The 24,626-nt window shown below is 41.6% G+C and overlaps 1 protein-coding gene across 8 annotated transcripts in view; it reads left to right on the forward strand.

The window, feature by feature from the left end:
* Lpp (LIM domain containing preferred translocation partner in lipoma) overlaps positions 1-24,626 on the forward strand; it is a 599,229-nt gene that overhangs the window by 149,912 nt on the left and 424,691 nt on the right. For 4 of the 8 annotated variants that reach the window (NM_178665.5, XM_017316922.2, XM_006521957.4 and 1 more), the window contains one exon: positions 16,331-16,396. The exons of 3 other annotated variants lie outside the window; for them this stretch is intronic. The gene's annotated coding sequence lies outside the window, so the exon portion shown is untranslated. Of the gene's footprint in view, positions 1-16,330; positions 16,397-22,378; positions 22,404-24,626 lie in introns of those variants that run through there. One more of the 8 variants, XM_030249031.1, reaches the window with a different exon arrangement.

The following is a 24,626-nucleotide window of genomic DNA, read 5'->3' on the forward strand; positions in this document are numbered from 1 at the left end:
TCATGCTATGGAGGCAATGCTAGCTGAACTGATTCTACTTTCAGTTAATGAGGAAAAGTCAAATAAAGGGGTCGCTGTGCTTTTTCCTTTACAAGTGAAATTACACCTGAGTGATATAATTACTTTAATGATTACCTCCTTTTGTATTTATCTATGAATTCTGTGTGACTTTTGTAGAGTCTCTTCCGCAGCATTGTGTTTCTAATCTAGGGAATTTATCAGGGTTCTCGTCCTCACTTTTCTGCTTATAATCTATTCTTAGAAAAATGAGAACATCTTTTTGTCTTTGGCTCTGACCTTGGATACAGAAGCATCCTTACGTTCCTTCATCTTATTCTTTTTGGATTTAAAAAGAAGTATAGGGTTGTTGTTGAAAAAGACGTTTTTAGTCAAAGGAGAGGGGAGAAAAGTTCTGCCTTCTCTGTGAACTTGGTTGGATCCTCAATTCCTTCTCCTCCTTTCTCTTCTCAGTGCAGGGCTGAGTAAGACCATGGTTTTGAGCTCCGTGCTCACTAGACCACATCAGCTGTGGAACATTCTTAGTTGCTGGGTCATCGTCAAAATCCTGGTTTCATTTCTGGCTAAATTGTAAGTCTTCTGCTCTTGAGTTGAGAAATCACTGCTCCTGGACCATCCTTGTTCTCTCGGAATATTTTTGTTCCATAAAGTAATAGGTTTCTCTTCTGTATCTAACTCAGTGTGTCCACAATTGAAGCACATTTTGAACCTCTGATTATAGTTAGACAGTCTTGATCTGTTTTGAGAACATTGAATATAAGCTTTCTTGGTAAGAAATATCTTAGATAAAATAGCAATGGGCATGATACGATGAGTGTTTCCACATTGGTTCTCTGGTGTTATTCATTGGCTCTGCATTGCATCTTACAAGGCATCTTCAACATTCTTACTTTACAATAAGAAAGCAGGCTCTGAATCATGAACATGAGGATAGCTATGTTAATACTGGCAACTGTATTCTGATCAGGGTGGATGTGTAACAAGTGTTTCTAGGAAGATAAACAGTGTAGGATAGTTTTATTAAGCAATGGTCTATTGCATGGGGAGTTTATATAGAGTAGTTGTTTTAGAGGGCCTGTGAAATAGCAGTTCCCTAAGGATAAACAGGTAGCAAATATTTTTCTCCTCCTGGTTTTAGAATCTAAAGAAATGTACTCAACAAGGAGAGAGCTTAAATCCCACCCACTCCAGTGATTTCCTCTTGAATTCCTTTAAACTCATAATAAATGAGCTTCTATTCAACTGTGTTATAGCTAACGTTATCTCTCATATTAGAGATTTAAAACGAGAAAAAATAACTTTAATGAAAGTGTTCATATGAAAAAGTACATGTCAAAGAAGCACGAGAGGTACATCTCATCTTCCCTGTTTCCTGTGTGTGTCGCGTGTATATGTGTATTTGTTTACATGTGTTCATGTGTGAATGTGCATGCCTCTGTGTGCACATGCCTATGCAGGCCCAAAGTTGATTTTGGGAATCTTCTTCAATTTCTCATTCATTTTGTTTTTTGAGGCAGGGTCTCTCAGTCATACCCAGAACTAACCCTGAGGGCAAGTCTAGTTAGCTCATTCATGGTGTCCTGTCTCCTGTCATTCATGGTCTTCTGTCTCCTGTCTCCTGTCATTCTGGCCTCCTAACTCATTCATGGGGTCTCTGGTCTCCTGTCTCCTAAGGCAAGAATCCCAGATTGTGGCTATAACCATCCAGCATTTTACACGGGATCTAGGAATTAAACTTGAGACCTCTTGCTGGAGCAGGCACTGGTTGTAACTGCTGCTCTGTCTCCCTAGCCCACAGAAGTCCATCTCTCAAACAGAACAGGCTGAGGCAAAACTGGGAAGAGCAGCGGGGCATTCCCTGTTTTGATGCTTCTCTTTTCTAAATTCAAGATTGCAGAGAAAATCCCGTCTCCACCCAGCTAAGTAGTTGGAAGAGGAAGGGGAAAGAAAAAAGAAAAAAGGAAAAAGCAAAACCAAACCAAAGTGTAGTTATGGGTTTTCTATTCTTCTTTGATCCTCTACCAAAAGTTTATCTTGATAATCACTATGGTAATATCTTAATGGTTAGTATCCAAAAAAATAAGGATAAAAATAGTTAAAGGTTTAACTTGTAAAACTAGAGATGTAAAGGTAATTCTAAAAGGTGAGTGTTAGGCTAGGGATCCACTAGGAATAAAGACACTCGCAATGAGACAGACAGACAGCCACAAGTGAAGTCATCACAGGATTTCAACACTGCATGTGGTGAAACCCACTGGCCTATTCACTTTGGGTCTCGGGGGATTCTGTGACATCATGTTTCTATCAACTTGGAGCTGTAGCTTCAGGGAGTAGCACGGGTCTACAAAGGCTGTCCGTGTTTCATTCTCTGTAACAAAAGTGGTTACACGGGCTTTAAGGAGCCTGAATTTGTTCATCATTGTTTCAGGTTTTGTGGAGTGGTCTGTTTGCATCTCAAGACCATCACACTGAAGGGTTATAAATCACATAATTATGTATAACAGAATTGTATGTGTGTGTGTGTATACACACACATATATACACACATATATATATACATATATATGTGTATACACATATAAATAAAACCATATATAACACTATAAATATATTTTACATATAATATTACATACAGTTTATATAATAACAAATCTTTGTTGTTGTTGTTTTTTTGTTGTTGTTTTTGTTTTTGTTTTTGTCACTCTGTAGACCAGGCTGGCCTCAAACTCAGAAATCTGCCTGCCTCTGCCTCCCAAGTGCTGGGATTAAAGGCGTGCACCATCATGCCCGGCATAACGTATCTTTTATGTATATATTTATACTTGTATTTAAGAAGGTGGTTAGGACTTTTATTGGCATTTGGGAAAGGATTTATTTAAATGAGGAAGTAAATATTTCACATTCAAGTCTCCCCATTTTATAAAGACAAAACAAAGCAAACTGAATTCAAATTCTCCATCTGTAGAGTTCTCTCTGAAGATGATAAGTAAAGGAGGGAAGGGGCAACTTACTTCAACTCCACAAAGTTTAAGGCACGAGAAGCTATCAGTCCCCAGAGCAGTACAGAACATCCAGTGCATCCCAAGATGCACTCATTGAATTATCAGTCCAGATGCAAAGAGTTTCCCAGAATGCAGTGGTGATTCTCCCCATCCCAGGCTGTGACCTGTGCTTGAGAGCACCTATGAGAAGATTTGTTGGGCTTCCATATCATAGTTGTTGTTCCCCTTACTGTACTCCAACATGTGCTGATTGATCTTGGATGAGTCTACCCAAACAACAAAGTCTTCCATGTTGCCTGTGCCAGACACAAAGGCAGGATCTGTGACCCTGCTTCACAGGAGCCTGGAAGTGCTGCACCATGCAAAAAGTTGTCAGGAGGCAGCAGCAGCTGCACAAGGCTGAGAAGTAATCATAGAATTCTAGTGAGCCATGGACACCAGGCCGAGAGCATAGAGCTTGTCCAGGAGTGCTGCTGAGACACGCTTGTGAAATCTAGAAGAAACTATTAGTTTGACTTTTAGCATAGATGATTTAGATGCTTGTTGATACTTGACATTTCCTCAGAGAATTGACTAGGATTTGAAGATAGTAACATTAATATTATATATATATATATATATATATATATATATATATATATATATATGAATGATAGAGTCTTAAGTACAATTGCTTCTGTTCCCAATAAAAGTATTAAGTGCAGTGACTATAGTTCCATTTGCTGTTACTGCCATGGGTCATCATAAAATCTGGTACTTATGGGTACTTTCACCCATGACCAATTATATATAGTTGGTACAAATGCCAGTTAACACAGTGAGAAAGGTTATTTGTGCCTTACTTAGTGGTATTCTGAAAACACCTTTGAACTTGAAGACTTTTGCCAAGCTCTTAGGGTCTCCTACACAGTCATGGACCCCTCCTTTGCTTGCTTACTTCACAAATATTAAAGACAAAATCAAGCAGCTTGTATATCCTAGGCAAATGCTCTACCACTGAGCATGTTCTAGAACATTCTATTTTGTTTATAATGTACATATAATGATTTTGCAGAATTATGGGATGGTGTGTCATGTTTTGACACGAGTATAATATGATTGAGTGAGGGCAGTTGTATTTCTTTTATCTCTAAAGCTCCACTTTTCTTGGGATATAACATTTATAATTCCTGATTCTCCTCTCTCCATCCCATTCTTCTCCTCCTCCCCTTCACGTTCCCTCCTAGTAGTCAGTCTCAGTTACTTTCTGGGCTCTTCTTTTTACCTCCCTTTACACCCTTCCATTCCACCCCCTATCACTAAAGAGAGAGAAAGAAGGATAGAGGGGGAGGGGAAAAGGAAGAGAGAGAGAGAGAGAGAGAGAGAGAGAGAGAGAGAGAGAGAGAGAGAGAGAGAGAGAGAGAGAGAGGTGGGGGGGTCTTTGAATCTAATTGCTTTTGTTTCTTCTTTTAACGCTACTACTAACAAACCATAGCCATCCCACTTGAACAACCACCAACCCTATCTATTGAGACTGTAGCATTTATATACTCTCTGAAGAGTTCCCAGAATTCCAAATCCCAGAAACTATCTGCAGCTTGCAAAACCATGCCTCTACTAGAGCACGAGGAAAATCATAGTCAGCTGCTGAAGTCATCTGAAGCAGCCCCATAGCCCAACACTTGAGATGAAAACAAAAGCAGATTCTTACAATATTCCTGTTTTTAAAAGAAACCCCAAATTCAAGTATTGTCACTGTACCCCACCCTTGTTCTTTGTCGGGGCCGTGAGGTTGCTTAATAAAGTTTACTTTTTTTTCTGTCTTTTAGCTATGGTTATTATTTTTGTGATCTCCTCTTCTCTTTCTTTAGTGAAACCTCAACTGTGAGACTAGAAAGCAGGAATATGGTAGAACTAGACCCAGCTACTGCTGTGTGAATCCCTGTATTTCACTTTTGCTTTGGGGAGCACTGGGCCTTGCTTGTGCTGCTGTCTGGGTCATACATGGATGACGTTTGTAAAGTATAAGGGGGCTGCAGCTTCTTAGATGAATTGGTCTTAAGTTCAAAGGAACGGAATGCTATCTCTCAGGTCCTCATCCGATCCAGCATTCGCTCACTCTCTCTGCTTGTTAAAGCTCACAGTTAAAGGTTATGAACTTTTCTTGATTCTTCTGTGTCTTTGTTGTGCACCCTGAAGTGTGATCTGCTTGGATTTTAGGTTACCTTTGCGAGTTAAAACTTGTGCAGTTCTGTGGCTTTGGTGACTGACTTCTTGACATTGCCTGGCAGTAGCTGTTTCCTTTCTACCTCCCTGTTACTGGGTAGGATCCTGTATTGCTCATTTGAAACATAAGGGAGGGCAATCGAGAGCTCTACTTCCTGATGTTTCCCAGGAGCTTGTGGCTTTGTTGGATGGGTTTTATCCAGAAGTGTTCTTTAGCAGCCATCCTTCAAAGTTTTATCCAGGGGTTTATCTGTGCTCTTGTTTTTCTCCCGGCTGAGCTGCTAAGCCTCAGGACACAGACCATCAGTGCCCATCCTTCACTGCAGACTTCTTGCTGTGGCCATGGTGATAGCACTCGTGAAGTCAGTCCTGTACACTTGGCTGTATGACCCCTCCATGACAAATGTAAGCTCTGGAGGCAACAGTTCTGTTCTTCCGTGGACAGCCTGGCATTTGTTGATGACCACTGAATTGTTCTGAAACTGAGTTTCCCATTATTTCAGTCTTAGTGTTCTGATGGTCATGTTGTGGAGACATGCACTTTTTACACAAGGGCACATTCCCAGGGCCAGCTTCAGTCCTCCCTGGTCATTTCCTCCAAGCTATGCCTGTCACCAGCATTTACCTCTCTGGTGGATAAACACTGCTTTCCCTTTTCTGTGTTCTCTGCTGCATTGCTTTCTGCTGTCCAACTCCCAGCCTTCATTCAGACCCTCCTCTCTTTGTGCTTGTCACACACTTCCAGTACCACACAAACACTTCCTAGGCTTATGAACTTATTTAGGTTATATTATCTTTAGCTTTAAAGACATTTTTTTTTCTGTTTTGTTGTTGTTGTTGTTTGTTTTATTCACTTTTCATGCCAATTGAAGCTCCTCTCCCAGTCTGCCCCTCACATAGCCCCTCATGTCAACACCCCTCACCTCCTCTTCTGACCAGTGGCAGGACCTACTGGATACCCCACCCTGGCACACCAATTCACCTCAGGACTAGATACATCGACTCCCATTGAGGCCAGACAAGGCAACCCAGTTAGGGGAACAGGATCCATAAGCTGGCAACAGAGTCAGAGACAGTCCCTGCTCCAGTTGTTCAGGACCTGTATCAAGACCAAGCTATACATCTGCTACATTTATGCTTGGAACCTGGAGTGGAGTGTAGGTTCAGCCCATGTATGTTCTTTGGTTGGTGGTGCAGTCTCTGGGAGCTCCCAAGAGTCCAGATTAGGTGTCTCAATTGGTCTTCTTGTAGAGTCCCTAGCCCTTCAAGGTTTCTTAATCCTTCTATCTCTTCCATAAGATGGCCAGAGATTCATCTAAAGTTTGGCTATGGATAATTGCATCAATGTTGCCCAGTGTATGCACTATACACATTCCTAGTGTACCCTATGTGCACCACATGCATGCTTAGTGCCCTGAGAGTATCAGAAGAGGGAGTTGGATCCACTGGGACTGGAAGTACACAATCATATGATTATGAACCTCAGTGTTAATCCTGGGAACCAGGTCTTTTGCAAGTGCAACAGAAGGAACAGTGGCTCCCACGAATGTTTGGAAGAATGAATGTATTTAAAATATCTAACCCTATTTTGAAATTTAAAAAAATCTTCATCAAATTTAACTTACTTTGAAAATTTCAAGTGTGATTTTTTTCCATTTTTAAAACTGTTAGGTATATCTCTAACATCAGATATAAATATAAGAAAAGGCTGTTATAGTTGCACACATCAGTGTATCTATCATGCCTCACTCTTGGGTCACCAAGGCAGCTGTAGTCTGTATAGAAGAGAACTGTCACTAGTTCGGTTCCTATGAAGGATCCTTAGGCTTTCTGTCCTTGACGTGTCCATCCTGCATATTTGTTGCACTATATTTTTGAGATATCCTTCCCCATTTCCTATCCTAGGCCCTAACACCCCAACCCTGCTAACCATTGTATGTATTATACGCAGTACCCTTTTGCTAGATTAATTGTTTTGTCTTTGATCTATGTAGCAGTTTTGCTCTTTTTTTTTAAACATACACTTGGTTTTCAGAATTTATTATTTCAAGAGTTCCTTTCCTTCAGTGTCTCCTCCATTCCCTTCTGTAGAGAATTTTACTATACAGCTATGAAAAACTTGCATACACTCCCAGCTTCAGTAGAAATACTTCCTTCGATATTTTGCACATAACTCCACAAATACTGGTTGCCTAGTCATTAAACTTCTCAACAGCTCACATGTTTAATAATTAACTTCATAGTCTTCATGAAAAAAAAAAAAAAGGGTGTCCATTCCTTACTAGAGTTTCACTGGTGAGTGTCTGCCTCATTGCAAGTGTCTTTATTCCTAGTGGATCCTAAGCCTAACCTCAACTTTTAGAATTACCTTTACATCACGACGTTTACAAGTTAAACATTTAACTATTTTTATCCTTATTTTTTGGATACAGGGTGTCATTATGTAGCTTCGGCTGTTCTAGAGTTGTCTGTTACGCAGACCAGCCTGGCCCCAAACTCACAGAGATCCACTTGCCTCTGCTTCCTGAATGCTGAACTATCATGTCCACATATCATGGACACATTTTCTACATACATTGTATAGGACATGCATGGAATTAGATGTAGTTATTCATTTGTTTATCTTTTTCCAATAAAAACCTCTCATTCTAGACACCTCTCTCTGTTTTATTTTTAATATATATTTAAATTGGGATTCAAGAAACTAAGTTTGTTAACTCTCTTAAAAGTGTGTGATCAGTCAGAAGTGACTGACCAATATAGTGTTAGTGGTCTACAAATGAAACTGCGTACTGTGGTAGTCTTCCACTTAATGAGCTGGCATGGTGGCATTGTATTGTAATGCCAATTCTTTTTTTTTTTAAATTTTTTTATTAGGTATTTTCCTCGTTTACATTTTCAATGCTATCCCAAAGGTCCCCCATATCCACCCCCCCAATCCCCTACCCACCCACTCCCCCTTTTTGGCCCTGGCATTCCCCTGTACTGGCGCATCTAAAGTTGGCAAGTCCAATGGGCCTCTCTTTGCAGTGATGGCCGACTATGCCATCTTTTGATGCATATGCAGCTAGAGACAAGAGCTCCGGGGTACTGGTTAGTTCATATTGTTGTTCCACCTATAGGGTTGCAGTTCCCTTTAGCTCCTTGGGTAATATCTCTAGCTCCTGCATTGGGAGCCGTGTGATCCATCCAATAGTTGACTGTGATCATCCACTTCTGTGTTTGCTAGGCCCCGACATAGTCTTACAAGAGAGAGCTATAACTGGGTCCTTTCAGCAAAATTTTGCTAGTGTGTGCAATGGTGTCAGCATTTGGAAGCTGATTATGGGATGGATCCCTGCATATGGCAATCACTAGATGGTCCATCTTTTTGTCACAGCTCCAAATTTTGTCTCTGTAACTCCTTCCATGGGTGTTTTGTTCCCATTTCTAGGAAGGGGTAAAGTGTCCACACTTTGGTTTTCCTTCTTCTTGAATTTCATGCGTTTAGCAAGTTGTATCTTATATCTTGGGTATCCTAAGTTTCTGGGCTAATATCCACTTATCAGTGAGTACATATTGTGTGAGTTTCTTTGTGATTGGGTTACCTCACTCAGGATGATGCCCTCCAGGTCCATCCATTTGCCTAGGAATTTCATAAATTCATTTTTTTAATAGCTGAGTAGTATTCCATTGTGTAAATGTACCACATTTTCTGTATCCATTCCTCTGTTGAGGGGCATCTGGGTTCTTTCCAGTTTCTGGCTATTATAAATAAGGCTGCTATGAACATAGTGGAGCATTTGTCCTTCTTACCGGTTGGGACATCTTCTGGGTATATGCCCAGGAGAGGTATTGCGGGATCCTCTGTAGTACTATGTCCAATTTTCTGAGGAACCGCCAGACTGATTTCCAGAGTGGTTGTACAAGCCTGCAATCCCACCAACAATGGAGGAGTGTTCCCCTTTCTCCTCATCCTCAGCAGCATCTGCTGTTACCTGAGTTTTTGATCTTAGCCATTCTGACTGGAGTGAAGTGGAATCTCAGGGTTGTTTTGATTTGTATTTCCCTGATGATTAAGGATGTTGTAATGCCAATTCTTGAAGGCAGCAAGGCCACCAGTTTCAGGCTAGCCTGTTTTCTAAGCCTCAACAAAAAGCAAAAGACTTTGCTTCAGAAGAAAAATAAAGTAAATTTGCACAAAATGGGATATTAATGATATTAATTGGGTAATTCAAAGACTCAAAGATTAAAAACACGAGAATTTATCTTTAGTTTACATATATGAAGACATGCAGACCCTGGCCTATAGTTTTTATGTGTTTACTGAAATGTAAAGAAGAGTAGTAAGGGGGATGGTGGTGTGGCCAGGATGCCAGGCATTAGAGGGGAGCAGAGAAGAAGGGAGTCAAGGCATCAGGGAGAAGACATGGGGAACATTAACTAAGACAACTTTTGTTTGAAGATGAATGAGACATGCTGTGGATGTTAAATACGTAGTAATGATAAATTTCAAAGACCTGACTCATAGAACCTCATCAGAGTATCTGAATAAATTTACATTAAGGGGCCACTTGAAGTTGAGTAGATCTTGAATCTACTAGGACCTGACACATTACATACTAAGGGCTGGTTAAGTTTGATTCTAAAGCTACCCCCACCCCACTTTTTAACACCTAACCCCAGTTCGTTATGTCCAGCTCCCATTCTTTTCTCCCGTTGCCTGCAACCTGTGGCTTCCTTTCTTCTGTTCAGTTCAGGAGTCTGCAGAAGGGCAAGTAACATTCATTTGTGTCGCTATTATGTGCTCACTTTGGGTCCTGATTATTATGACATCAATATGTGTGTCTATTTCTGGGTAGGGATAATGTCAGTGTATTCACATCATCTCCTGCCAGAACGCCTTACAGAGCATTTTCCTGTCATTTCATTTACTTCCTGTAAAAGAGTTTAGTGTTTGAAGGTTTCCCAAGTGTGTTTGAAACACTGTTTCTGATAGATATTAGCACTGAATAATTATGTCTGGGGGGTTTACACTATATTTTCCCCTCTCTTCTGGGTAATTGTGGTGCATTGCTTAGTTCATGTAGCTCATGAGACCAGACCTGTTCATCACTAGGTGTCTACTTACTTTGCTGGGCCTGGAGAGATGGATGGCTCAGTGTTTGCTGCCTTTCTAGAGGACCTGGGTTAGATTCTCTGCACCCACATGGCATCTCACAGCTCTCTGTAGCTCCAATTCCAAAGGGTCTGATGCCCTCTTCTCGCCTCTGGGTATTAGTCACACATATCACATATGCAGCACAGGCATGTGTGCAGCCAGAATGCCTGGACACAGCAAAGAACAATAAGGAAAATCAGAAATCCCTTTGTCGTTCTGGGTTTCAGCCTTGCCTGTGTCACATGCAAAGATTTCTACTATTACTAATAATTAATAATAGTAGTCACACGTCCCTTAGTTGCTGTGATTAATGTGCATGGAGATCATATATCTAACTGTTAACAGTTATCAATATGAAATGCAACTTTCAAGTAGCCAGATTATTATTTGTTCATTATGCATTGTATTACATTAAGTTATATTATTTAAGGCAAGCTCATTCTTACTTATTTCTTCCTAATCTGTCTAATCTCGAATATACAGAGTTAGCTACACCTTTTTCTGCCTCCAGGTATGCACTGTTCACTGTTGTTCTAAGAATACTAGTTGATGAAACTTCTTTTTCAAGATAGTCTTGGCCTTTTAATGTCCAGTGCTATAGTGTGAAAGTAACTTACATTTCTCCTCAGAATTCCTCGTGTCTCCCATTTAAGTTTTAGCCTTGTCCATCATAGGCCCCTCTTAAATAACGAATTTTGAAATTGTGGATTACCTGTAGGCCAAAGCAATTTTACTTGAAAAAATTTCTTGATTAATTTAAACATAATCAGCCAGTATGTCAGATGATTTCACTGTTTCTGATCGATGCTGACAGGTGAGGAAATTAAAATCAGGGAGGGAAGCAATTAAAAACTGACAAACATTACTTTAATGAGACAACCAGATCATTTATAAGCCATGGGATATGCTGTATTCTTGATAAGGGTCTTAGAATGGTGGTGACCGTGCAGACAGGAGTCACTTCGGTTTGGATGATCAGAGTTAGGGCTGCCCACAGTTGCCCTCTATTGCCTTTGCCTGATCTAACATCTCATCTCAGTTACCTCGGGGGGGGGGGGGGGATTCCACATTTAACATCATAACATCATTTACTGTAAATAAATCTCATTATAAGTGATCTTTTTGCCACTTGAAATTTATGAAAGTACAAAAAAATGTGGATGAAATAATTTTTGGTCTTCTCTAAGTGGTTGATAGGCAGTCATAGTCCGGGCTTCTGAAAAGAGAAATTAGAAAAATGTATCTTTCCTCACAAGCTCTAGCTATTAGGCTGGGAATGAATTGTAAAGGAGGCCAGATCTCAGTTCTCTACTTTTATGGTTCTTGGCTTGGCAGTGTTCTTTGTTCAGAACGTCTGGGATGAAGGGCTGAACTGACGTCAGCAGAATTGTTTGTCCTACCAAGCGTTGTCTTATTGCCCGTTCGTTAGACTTTCTGTTGCTACGTTTTTGCACCATTGCTTTAGGGTTAAATGTTTTCTTGCTTGAAGTGGCAGATTCAAAGCATTGTTCGTGAAAAGCCCATCGAAATGGTCTGTTGTGCTCCATGGTCTGTGTGCCCCACCATCCATGGTCTGTGTGCCTCCACCAAACTATCCTTATTGTCAGGCATTCTACCTGTCTCTCTGTACTTCTTTTCACTGTAGGCTTTATGTATATGCTTAGTTTTATTAGGATAAAACAAAAAATTTAACCATGCTCTTTTAGTTTCAGCTAGGTCCTGAGGCCTGCTTTACATAAATTCCAATCAATAGGTTGAGAATTTACAAGTCTGAGCTTGAATATGTATGTATTGCTTTTGGCTGAAACTGCATCTGGAGGTGAGAAGATTCTTCTTGGGAGAGGGAAGACAGTTTGAGAAATGATAAATCTCCTCCAGGTCTGGGGTCAGCAGTCCTAAAGTCCACAGAAGCAGTGGAGGATATCTTGCTTCATCGCTAATGGCTGTCACCGAATTTGCCAGCTGTCCTGTCTCCTCATGGGTTATCAAGAGTTTCACTGCCTTCTGGAACACCTGGGAAGTGTGGCGGACTTGAAGCTCTCAGGCCACGCACTGGGGCACCGGCACATGCTGATGCCGTGGTTGGAAGTCTTCAGCTTTTCCGTGACCTGTGAGGAGAGTTTTGGGTGAAAGCATGTCTGAAAGTCCCCGCTGCTGCAGATCCTTGCTTAGTGGCTTGTGTTCTGACGCTGTGTGTATGGATGCTGCATCCGTGAAACTTCACTGTTCGTGGTAACCTAGCACTAACACTGGCTCTCTTGGTCATGTGTCACCTTGTGCTGAGCCCACAGATGCCAAGTTCTTGTCCCTCTCCTTTCAGCTGTGGTGAAGCAGAATCCTAAACTAGAGTGTGTTTTCTGGTTATTTTTAAAATTAGTATATATTATGTATTTTTACAGTTAGTATATATTATTTGTGCACAAGACAGGTTTCTATCATTAACTTTGCATGGTGTATACAATGTACCTTTGTCCTATTCATTCGTATTTCATGCTCCCCTTTTGCTCTCCTACCAGTCCTCCAGTCCTCTCCAGTGGACTCTTTTTAACTTAAATGTCTCCCTACCTCTCCCTTCCCCCTCCTCCCTCCTCCCATTCTCTCCCTTTCTCCCTCCTTCCCTCCCTAAGATCATTACTCTTATTTCTGCATATGAGAGAAAATAGGAGATATTTTTCTTTCTGAGTTTTGCATTCTTTGCTTAATTGCAATTGCAATTTCTGATTTACATACTTGTTTTCCAATCCCTGCAGTTAAGTCTCCCTCTCTCTAATCAGGCGGCTTCTCACCTCATATAAGAGGCAAATGCTTGGTATGAAAGTTTAAGGTTAAATTTTTATCTGCTCTATGTTAGCTCTTTGACCTTTGAAGTTTGGTTGCTAGATTTGTGTCTTAGTCAGGGTTTCTATTCCTGCACAAACATCATGACCAAGAAGCAAGTTGGGGAGGAAAGGGTTTATTCGGCTTACACTTCCATACTGCTGTTCATCACCAAGGAAGCCAGGACTGGAACTCAAGCAGGTCAGGAAGCAGGAGCTGATGCAGAGGCCATGGAGGGATGTTCTTTACTGGCTTGCCTCACCTGGCTTGCTCAGCCTGCTCTCTTATAAAACCCAAGACTACCAGCCAGGGATGGTCTCACCCACAAGGGGCCTTTCCCCCTTGATCACTAATTGAGAAAATGCCTTACAGTTGGATCTCATGGAGGCATTTCCTCAACAGAAGCTCCTTTCTCTGTGATAACTCCAGCTGTGTCAAGTTGACACAAAATTAGCCAGTACAATTGACCCCTTGTCAACTTGACACACAAAAACATCACTAGTAAGCCTCAACCCTTACAATCTTATTCATCCCCAAGATCTAAATAACTTTAAAAGTCCCACAGCCTTTACATATTCTTAAAATTTCAATCTCTTTAAAATATCCATCTCTTTTAAAATCCAAAGTCTTTTTACAATTAAAAGTCTCTTAACTGTGGGCTCCACTAAAACAGTTTCTTCCTTCAAGAGGGAAAATATCAGGGCACAGTCACAATCAAAAGCAAAAGTCAATCTCCAACCGTCCAATGTCTGGGATCCAACTCACGATCTTCTGGGCTCCTCCAAGGGCTTGGGTAACTTCTCCAGCCAGGCCCTTTGTAGCACACGCATCGTCCTCTAGGCTCCAGATGCCTGTACCCCACTGCTGCTGCTGCTCTTGGTGGTCATCTCATGGTACTGGCATCTCCAAAACACTGCATGACCCCTTCAGTCCTGGGCCTTCAATTGCAACTGAGGCTGCACCTTCACCAATGGCCTTCCATGGCCTCTCATAGTACCGAACCTCAGCTGCTTTGCGTGACCCCTTCATGCCTTCAAAACCAGTACCACCTGGGTGACCCTTACATATTACCAAGTCCCACTGCAGCAGGAGTACATCCTTGGCCATCTCTGGAACACTGCCTCTTTGTGCTTTCAGAAAACACTTCCCAGAAGATGTCACCTCAATGATGCTGGTCTCTTCTTAATCACCGCTAATTTCTTAGCTCCAGCTAACCAGCATCAAAAGTCCCAGTAATGCAAAGTTTTTGCTTTAGTAGTTCTGGTATCTTGTTAATCACAGCTGATTCTTCAGCCCCAGCTAACCAGAACTACAGAATCTTCACAATCAAAACAGCAATGGCCCTGAAAAGAGTCTTTAATTTTCCCTCTGAAATTTCACAAACCAGACCTCCATCTTCTGCAGTGTTCTCAACATTATCTTCCAAGCTCCTACACAACATCTGACAGAGCTCTTAACAATGGATGGATCTTCAAGCCCAAAGTTCCAAAGTCCTTCCACAGTCCTCCCCAGAACATGGTCAGGTTGTCACAGGAATACCCCACTCTGCTGGTACCAATTTGTCTTAGTCAGGGTTTCTATTCCTGCACAAACATCATGACCAAGAAGCAAGTTGGGGAGGAAAGGGTTTATTCGGCTTACACTTCCATACTGCTGTTCATCACCAAGGAAGCCAGGACTGGAACTCAAGCAGGTCAGGAAGCAGGAGCTGATGCAGAGGCCATGGAGGGATGTTCTTTACTGGCTTGCCTCACCTGGCTTGCTCAGCCTGCTCTCTTATAAAACCCAAGACTACCAGCCAGGGATGGTCTCACCCACAAGGGGCCTTTCCCCCTTGATCACTAATTGAGAAAATGCCTTACAGTTGGATCTCATGGAGGCATTTCCTCAACAGAAGCTCCTTTCTCTGTGATAACTCCAGCTGTGTCAAGTTGACACAAAATTAGCCAGTACAATTTGTAAAATTGGAGCAATGAGGACTCATTGAGCGTATAATAACGATGATTTAGGATGTAATGAGTGTGGTATCCTCTAGACTACAAAATAAAGTATAATGTTAAAGGATGGTTAAGGTTTTTATTTTGGGGGAGGAGATGAGTTTTTGGCAGGGCATCTTATCAACTATGTTTTTCTAATGCATTTTGAATGAGTTATGAAAACTGGACATTTTAGCGAGTACTTTTCTGTCCATCTGTGTAAAATATCAAACAAGTTCCCCGTGTTCTAAGCATTCTGTCAGCAGCTCCGTCTCCTTGAGCCTAAGGCAGTGCCCTTGGCACAGACTTGAAAATGCGGCTAGCTGGGAGCTAAAAGTCTGCCTTTAGTTTTGGGACTTTGGGAGGACAATTGATTCTCTAATGTTATTTTAGTTTTGTTTCTATGTGTGTGCTTATGTGCATGTGTTTGTGTGTTGAGGACACTTTAGAATGGTATAGATAATCTCATGATATTTTAAAACTAGGGCCACCAATCAGAAATATCCATATCAGAATATGTTTTACTAGTGTGTGTTTGTTTCATGAAAAGAAATGTTAGCATTTTGTATTTGATCACTGTGCATAAGAGGACAATCTCCCTGTCCCACCACAGGGTTGGCTGAGGACGGTTTTTGACTAGGTAACAAAGATAGTCTTCATCCTTGTATGAGGAAGTTAACGATGGAGATCTTTAATAACTTGCCCAAGGTCATTGGTAAGAGGGAGAAAGGTGGACTGGCTCCAGATGCCACGTGCAGTTCCTATTCCTCAGGCCTGCAGAGTGCAGATGAGGTGAGCGAGCTGGGTTCCTTATCCTCCTGGCCTAGGAGAAACTGAGGCAGAAAATGTAGGCCACCACAGAATTCATGTTCTGCCACTTATTACATGATACTATATATTCTTGAGCAAGACATCTTTTTTTGAACAATAATGACCGCTTTCCATGCCGAGTTTGTGAGATTCTTCACAAGAACGACCAGTTCTCATCGTTTTCCATGCCTCTGTGAAGTTCTTCCTCCCTCCCATATGAGTGGAGTCATCTCTTCCCGTTTCTTTATCAGGATTATGGGAGAACTGAGATAACGAATGTAGAAATGTTTTGCAAACTGATGGATAAAACTGGACTCAGTGCCCAATGCCCATAAGTAACTTCTGTCTTGTTTAATTTACAGAGCTGAGCACATCGTCTGGCTAAGCCTGTGACCATTGTCCATTCCAAAAGCCAAAGGCTGCTGGAGGTAAGAGAGGACTGGAGTCTTCACAATCCTATCAGGCTAATAGACGTCTGACCCTATGGTGCTAGAGGTTCATTTCCTGTGGTAGAGACACCGCAGTACTTTATGGTCAGCAGGCTTCTGGAAAGGTCTAAGACAGTAACCTGCCCTCTGATTTACTTTTTCCTTTCAATTTCTATCCTTTTAGCATCTAAAATGCAAAAATCTGGACAGTTTGGGAAATTGACGTTTAATGGACATTTGAGAACCTGCAGTTTTACTCTACAGTAGGAAAGTCTTTTTCCACAGTTGTATCCTGCGATTGGGCAATGCATGGCAGGCAGACTTCCCACTCTGTTTCCTCATGCTCCTTCTTTGAGTGTAGTTTTTACTAAAGTGGACTGCCAGAATGGTTTGGCTCTGAATGAGCCAAAGAATGCTTCTCTGGGTTAGTCCTTGTGCCTTGCCTGCCAGATGAGTCCTCTAGCCCCACAGGTCAGAGAGAGCATTCCTGAGGCCTTCCTTATGAGGTTGCCCAGAAAACAGAGCGGGATAGACGAGAAAGGGGCATCTTTAGTTCAACTCATCTTTTCTTCCTTATAGACAACCTGCTGATAGCTGAACCTTCCTGCAGTCCTGCTTTGTTCAGTGGGATCTGCCATGTTTCTTTCCCAGCAGGTCAACATGATGCTCCTAACTTGAGGCCTTGGAGTAGAAAGCTAAGATTGGATCATTTACAATGCTGTAATCATTTGTTTCATAGACTATTGTGTTAATAACATCAGTCAGTGTACTATTTCAGTGACGATGAATTGCAAACCTGACCTCACACAGTTCTTTAAAAAAAGTTAAAATTGGTTGCTACTGCCCCGTAATCACAGAAATTACCAATTTATAATCAAATAGAAATTATAGTTTTAGTCTAATATGATATTTAAAGCTAATATTTATCAAATAGAGTAAATGTGAAGCAGGTGGGTGACAGGAATTGAGAAATTTCTAGAATTAACACAGTTGTGAGTCTAGTTGGATTTTTTTTAGTTCTATTGAAGGAAATGCTGTAAAGAAATGTGTATTCAGAAATATATGACATACATATATACATACATATATATGTATATATATCTTTTAGTCTTACTGTGTTATACACAATGTCTCCACAAAAACTTGTTTTTAACATGTCATTTTCATGGACAAATATGTCCAATGAAAACTTCTTGAAGGCATCTCTTGTTTTAGTTTTTGATTGTCCCTATGACATGTACCTTTAAGTCAGAAAGGAAGGGAGACAATATCCCCCCATTCTCTGACACTGATATAGCACTAACTTTCAGGGGACCTGGTCAACTCATCCACTATCAACATCCTAACAAAGAAGTAGAACCCTCTTCTGTCCTTTGACTAATCCAGGGTGAACCATTTCACCAGCTAGGACAGCTCAGAGTGCTAAACCCAGAGGGGATTTAAAAAGTGAAACTGCCTGAATTTTCTACTTCAGAGATCTAGAGAGCTGCTCCTCCAAGGCCTTCACCTATCACGTACCTATTTCCTTAGCTTCCATTTATTAAATGCTGATACAGCAAGTTTTGAGGATCATCTAGTTAACTGTATTCACTTTCCTACCGAAATCCATCTCAAGACAAAGAGATATTTTAATTAAACCTTGAAAAGTTACAGTGACTGTTCTTTAAAATGGGAAATCAAGCATCTCTCTCTTTCTCTCTTTCCCTACCTACTTATTTACCTATCTGCCTATCTCTCCATCTATCTACTGACATCTACCTACCTCATCTGTCTGTCTGTCTGCCTCCCTGCCCGCCTGCCTGTCTGTCAGTCAGTTTTTCTGTCTCTGTATTGGTTTGTCAGTCATCTGTCGAGCAATGTAATCCCTGTCTTTTGGATTTATAAACTGGTGTGAACTGAAGGATAGAATGGTTTCAACCTTTGAAAGATGGAGGACTAAGTGTTCTGGGAGCATGACATAAACATGTACAACAGTCTTGTGGTAAAAATGGGTATTAGTGGGAATGATACCGAACAACAGTCAGTCCATAATTAGACTTGACAGTGAACGTGTCAGCAGATATCAATGAGTGTAATCATTGTTTTCCCTCTGCTTTTGATCTTGGCCCATCACTGTGGTGTGTTCCTTGTCCCATTTCCAAACCAAATCTATTTAAAGCTGCACTTCACGGGGTTTGAAATCATACACCCTGTTTACTCTTAAAGAGCATGAGGTATCATTTCCAAATAGTTGGTCTCTGTACTACAAGAGCTACTCTGGCCTCCTGCAGACCATTGGCTATCTCCATTTTCTACATGACTCGTTAGAGGAATAATACATAATTAATTCTCATGGACTTATTTATATTGCCCTATGAAATGTTAATTTTCATTTTTGGGAAATTGCCTTGAATAAGATTAATCAGCCACTCGTTTTGTTCTTTTCTTTTCTTTTTTTTTTTTTTTTTTTGTGAAGATAGTAGCTGTAATCTTGCGTGCACTTATTCTTTGTTACTTGGGTAGATTAGGTTCACATTGCTTTGCAGAGTGAAGCAGTGAGCTCTGTGTGTCCTGTGGGCTAGAAGCAGCGAGAATATCCTCAGTCCTGATATGACCTTGGGCAGCGCATCCTCCCTCTCTGAGGTCATCTTATCACCTGCTTATCAATAGACAAAGGTGTCCCAGTTGATCGTGTTTTGTCATGCTGAATGGTCTAGTAACTAGAATATTATCTTCCTCTTCTGCCATGTTTCCAAAATCCTTTGACTTCATCACAGAGCCTTGTGTGGAAAATTGGTATTCTGTTTAGCTCTTGATTCTTTGATCTAACAGAGAACAGTTGCTGATTGGGCTTTAGAGTATATGTATGCTGTAATTGTATATTAGACTCTTGACTGTTGCTCGCTTCAGCAACATGCCGTTTCAGGTTAGACAGGAAGGGAGTCAGTCTTCCTCTAGGGCAGTAGTTCTTACCCTTCCAAAAGCTGCAGCCTTTTAATACAGTCCTCATGCTGTGGTGACCCTCAACTATAAAATTATTTTCATTGTTTCTTCCTAACTGTAATTTTGCTACTGTTCTGAATCCCAATGTAAATATTTTTAGAGATAAATGGTTGCCAAACAGGGTGCGACCCACAGGTTGAGAAAGGCTATGTGATAATGCTATCTTATGTCTCATTTTAGAGTAACTGAGAAACTTACTCATTATTAATACCATTAAGTAAAGGCAAATTTCTCTTCTGTTATTTGATTTATCCAGTGTGAATAATCAGTCTTATTGGTACAAACAAGTCAGAATGTCTTTTAAAACCAGAGGGAATTTTTTTATTAGATATTTTCTTCATTTACATTTCAAATGCATCCCTTTACTGGTTTCCTCTACAAAAGTCGCCTATACCCTCCTCCCACCCCAGCCCTGCTCCCCAACTCACCCACTCCTGCTTCTTGGCCCTGCCATTCCCCTGTACTGGGGCATAGAATCTTCGAAATATCTTACGAGTTAATCTACCCAACATTTCTAACTTGAGAGTTGGGAAATTTTGAGATCGTGGAGGAAATCTAATTGGTTCCAGGTGTTAGTGCCAATGGTAGACCAAATTGTGTTTGGCTGCTTGCTTATTTATTTGTTTGTATGTATGTATGTATGTATGTATGTATGTATGTATGTATGTATGTATTTAGTGTGTGTATATTAGTATGTGTGTATATATGTGTGTGTGTTGTAGATATACACACTTATGCATGTACCTGTGGAAGCTGAGATCAGTGTTGGGTATCTTTTGCCCTCTGTCATTCTACACCTTAAGTTTGAGACTGTCTCTCACTGACCCTTGTGCTCAGTGACTGGGTAGACTGCTTAGAGAGCTCCAGGGCATCTGTCTTTGTGTTCCCCCTACAAATGACATGATTATAGGTGCATGCTGCTGCACCCAGGTTTTAAAATAGTGCTTGGACCCGAACTCAGCTCCTTCAGCATGCACTGCAAGTGCTTCACTCCGCCATCTCCACGGCCTTTTATTTCCCTTATACTTAGAGTTTACTGTGTCATAAGCAAGCAACATCAGTGTCTTTCCTCCATACATGGAGGTACAGCACGTTGTATTTCTCAGGAGAGTATGGGTTCCTTGAAGTCCTTCCTTGCCAAGGGCATCTGGTTCTGGCCCTTTCACTGTATGCCACTGCCTTCTACCTTTTGCGGACCCATTTGAACTGTGTGGAGCTGAAGATGTTTCTAGATGGCTGTGTCCCGAGCACTTGAGGACATTAATTAAGAGACGATGGGCAAGGGATGAGAAAGCAAGAGGCAGGAGAGTACTGGCCTACAGAATGAACCCAGCTGAGTGTCTGTTCCCCAAGCTGCTGGAGCATGGGTAGTAGAGGCTTTCACTTTCTCACACCCATCTTGAGACTGGTCCTGACACTAGGCTGGGGCTGAAAAACAACTGTTCTTTTCATGGGTCTTCATGCTTCCGAGGAGGAGGTAGTAACTATCCATCAGGTAGAAGAAAATGTAGAGACCCCTGGACCTAGGCACTTCCTAAGTCCTGAGCCAGTCTAGCCAATCACTGAGCACCAGCTTCAGTGAGAGACACGGTCCCAAACATAAGGTGGAGAGTGACAGGGGGCAAGATACTCAACACTGACCTCTTAGCCACACAGCCCTTAGAGTTAGAGATTGGAAGTTATCTGTGGGTCAGATGCTCGCTCGAGTCATTTTGTTGTAGGACCAGCAAGATTTTTTTCCCTGAGCCTCCGATTCTCCTTCAGTGAGATGAGAGTTGGTAGAGATTCTGTAAAAGGGTCCTCAACTCTGATTTTCTTGAGTTTCCAGTTTGCCTCAGCTCTCTTAGCAAGTTTGCAGCTATGCTAATGTGCAAGATACGGAACAGAGATGTTGTTTAATGTGAGCACCATTAGAGCTTGAGTAGGGGGAGAGGGAAGTGGAGAGAAACACAAACATCTGTGAACTACCTGAAAAACACACATTCTCCAAGAATCCCAGCTACAACTTCAGGTTTTTACAGATACTCTGAAGGCTGTGCAGACATGAGTTCTAAGGCAGACAGAAGATATTTCTCTGTGTGAGAAGCCAGCTCTTCCCTTTGGTTGTTTCATGATTCCTGTCCCTCTTGGATTTTCCTCTCAGTTCTTCTGAAAGGGAGCTCTTCAGCTTCCCTTAGCATGACTCTGGGAATTGACATATACTACTATACCTGGGAAGTGATTTCTTAACATTGAAACTCTTACTCTGCTTCCTTCATTTACTAGGTGTTCTTTCAGTAAATGTACTTTTAATTCAGTATTGTTGTGTGCTTATAATTTTAATACAGTAGATTGTTTACTTTCAAAAAGCATTACACACACATACACACACTCAAGTTTACCTCCCCGCAGTAAAGAACACAAGCTTAGAAAGGTGGAAAAATCTGTTGAAAGCAGTGTACCCAGCCAAATCTGGATTTAAATTCAGATCAACTCCAAAATATAAGTAATTCCAGAGATAGGATTGGTTATAAGTGGGAATCCTGGTAGAAAATGGTGAATGGGCGTCTTAGGAACACAGTGGTTGCAGTCTGTATTTTCTCTTTTTGGGGGTGGGGAGTAAGGAACAGGATCACACCTTGTAACTAATGTAATGTGATAACCCATTAATTAAATACTTACCTCTACCTCTGGGCAGAATAAGGAATATCAAAGAGTTAAACCTAACTCATAACCCTTTTCTTAGTTTTTCTTGGTAGTTGTCTTTTTGAGCTGAGGGAAAGCAGAAAGCAGTTAGGGCCACAAAAAGTGAGCGAGTTGTTGGCTGACATGGGACTCAGGCGCTCTGGGTAACGTTTGTTGTTTCTTCTCCATACGTAGTTCTACATTCCAGATGTGGACAGCTAGAATTCGGTTTCTGCCAGATTGTAATGACTGCCACATGTGTGAACTTTACACTTGGTGCTGGTGACCCACTCTGAGCTTATGTGGGAACTAGAAGAGGCGGGCATCAGAGGTCGCCAGGGGCAATACCCTCACCTCACAGGTAGGGCTGATAGCATGGATGCAACTTTAGCCAAGTTCAGGCAGGAGGTGAACAGCCCCTGGGGAAGCATGGAGAGGAAACAGACCCAAGGCGCCATCTGAGGATGCATCTCCTGCATCTCCTGCATCTCCTGCCTTCTGCCGGCACAGCTGCACTCTGAGAGGCCCATGGATCCGCTCTGGTAGCTCCATGGCCCTCTCAAGGGTACTTGATTTCTTTGGGTCTCAGTTTTGTTGTCTCTAAAACGGAATGAATACCTTAATTACTAAGCAGTTGAATACATCCTAGCTTCTAAATCAATGGTTCTCAACCTTCCTCACGCTGTGACTCTTTAATATAGGCTCTCACGTTGTGGTGACCCCAGCCATAGAATTATTTTCATTGTTACTTCATAACAGTAATTTTGTTATGAACCATAATGTAAATGCCTGGTATGCTGGATATCTGATCTGTGACCCCTGTTAAAGGGTAGGCTGAGGGGGCACAGGTTGAGAACCACTGATCTAAATCATTAGTAAACCTTCTCCTGGCATGATGAGACAGACAAAATTACCTTGTTGTTACTTGTTCTGTTTCCTCACTTGATCTGTTTTAGGTCCTTACTCATCAGAGCCTCCTCTGAAGACCAGCAGTCTCTATGCTACCTGAGAGACTCCTACTAATGCAGATCCCAGATCTACCGCAAACATCTTGAATCAGTCTGCAGTGTTACAAGGTCCCTTGGTAGTTCCCATGGTCATCAGCATTTGAGAAACATTCCTATAGGCCACACCCTGCTTACTACCCCTGGCTCTCTGCCAGCATTCCTGGGGCCTGTGTGCTACCCAGGCCCACAGCCTGAGTGAGGGCGGGCCTTCAACAGGGAACAGGGGAGGACCAGGGTGAAGGGATCCAGCAGGCGTTATCTTTTTAACACCCTTCATTTCCTCACAAGTGCTGCTCACAGAAGCCAAACTGGAATGGATTCCAAAGTCTTTCTGATCCCCCAAATCCATGTTCTTTTTATTAAATCATAATGTTTCAGTCAAGAGGAATGCAGGGCTATGTGTATGATAATGTTTCTTTCCCTGTAATGTGACTGTTTCTACACTGGCTTTTCTACTCTCTTACTCAATTCCTACAGGAAGAATTAAAAAAAAAAAAAAAAGCTTGCACTGAAAGCCAGGATCCTGCAGTTTAATCAGCTATTTTCGCTCTTTAATGAGGGTGACTATTGTGAAATAAGTAATTATTAATTATTCAAAACTAATGAAATATTTTAGTTTCCTTACTAAAAAAGCATATGGAAGCTAAAAGAAAGCATATGGGTGTTTTTTGTGGAGCATATTGGTGGATGGACAAATTAAGGCGGTGCCAATATGCCTTAGCTGTCTGGCTGGGGCCATGACTACACTACGTGTGCTGGCATCTGAGTCCTTGTCTGTGGAAGGGATTCTAAAACCTCCATCTGATTTGTGCCTTGGGTTGCTTTGGGAGGTAGCATTCTATGTCCTAAGCCTCCCCTTGCTTGCGTTCAGATATTCTTACTTGAGTGTGGATGCCATGTAAAACCTCCAGGGCTGCTGTAGGGCTCCCTTGCTGAGGAATCCAGTCCTGCGATGTACATGGAGTGAGCCCGCCCAGCTCAGGACTAGACTGAGAGTTTCTCTGCGCAGAACTATACTATACGCTATAAACAGTACCTTTGAGATAGTTGAGCTGGGACCTCCTTGCTCCTCAAGGCACCCCATGTGAGTCCTATGGGCAGAGTCTCATCTCTGCATTGTGACTTACTTGCTTCTAAAGAGGCACAGTAGCAATGGACATGGTTACATAGCCAAGTTGTAGTCTGTACCAGCAATTCTTTTCTTTTGCTGCAAACTTAGCCTGTTAAAATGCTTGGTAGGTTGTTAGTAGTTTGATTGTGTAATGCAGATTTGAAGGCAACATTGTATCTTTGGGACTGTACCTGCCTGAGTGTCAGAAAAACACAATTTCATAGCAAGCTAATTTTCTGAGCATTTGTTTATCACATGTATAATACAGCATGAATTGGCATCTAGGGATGGAGACAACAGGAGTGTGGAGCTGAGTCTGACCTAGGGCCAGTCTTGACTCAGGGCAGTGTGTGAGCCCATTGATGCCGTCCGGAGTGATGTGTGAGCCAGTGATACCTTGTGGGCTTAGGGAATTTGGAGAATGCTCTTTTTTTTTTTTTTTTTTTTTTTTTTTTTTAGGGGTTTC

This window comes from Mus musculus, chromosome 16, assembly GCF_000001635.26.
Source record: "Mus musculus strain C57BL/6J chromosome 16, GRCm38.p6 C57BL/6J".
NCBI lineage: Eukaryota > Metazoa > Chordata > Mammalia > Rodentia > Muridae > Mus > Mus musculus.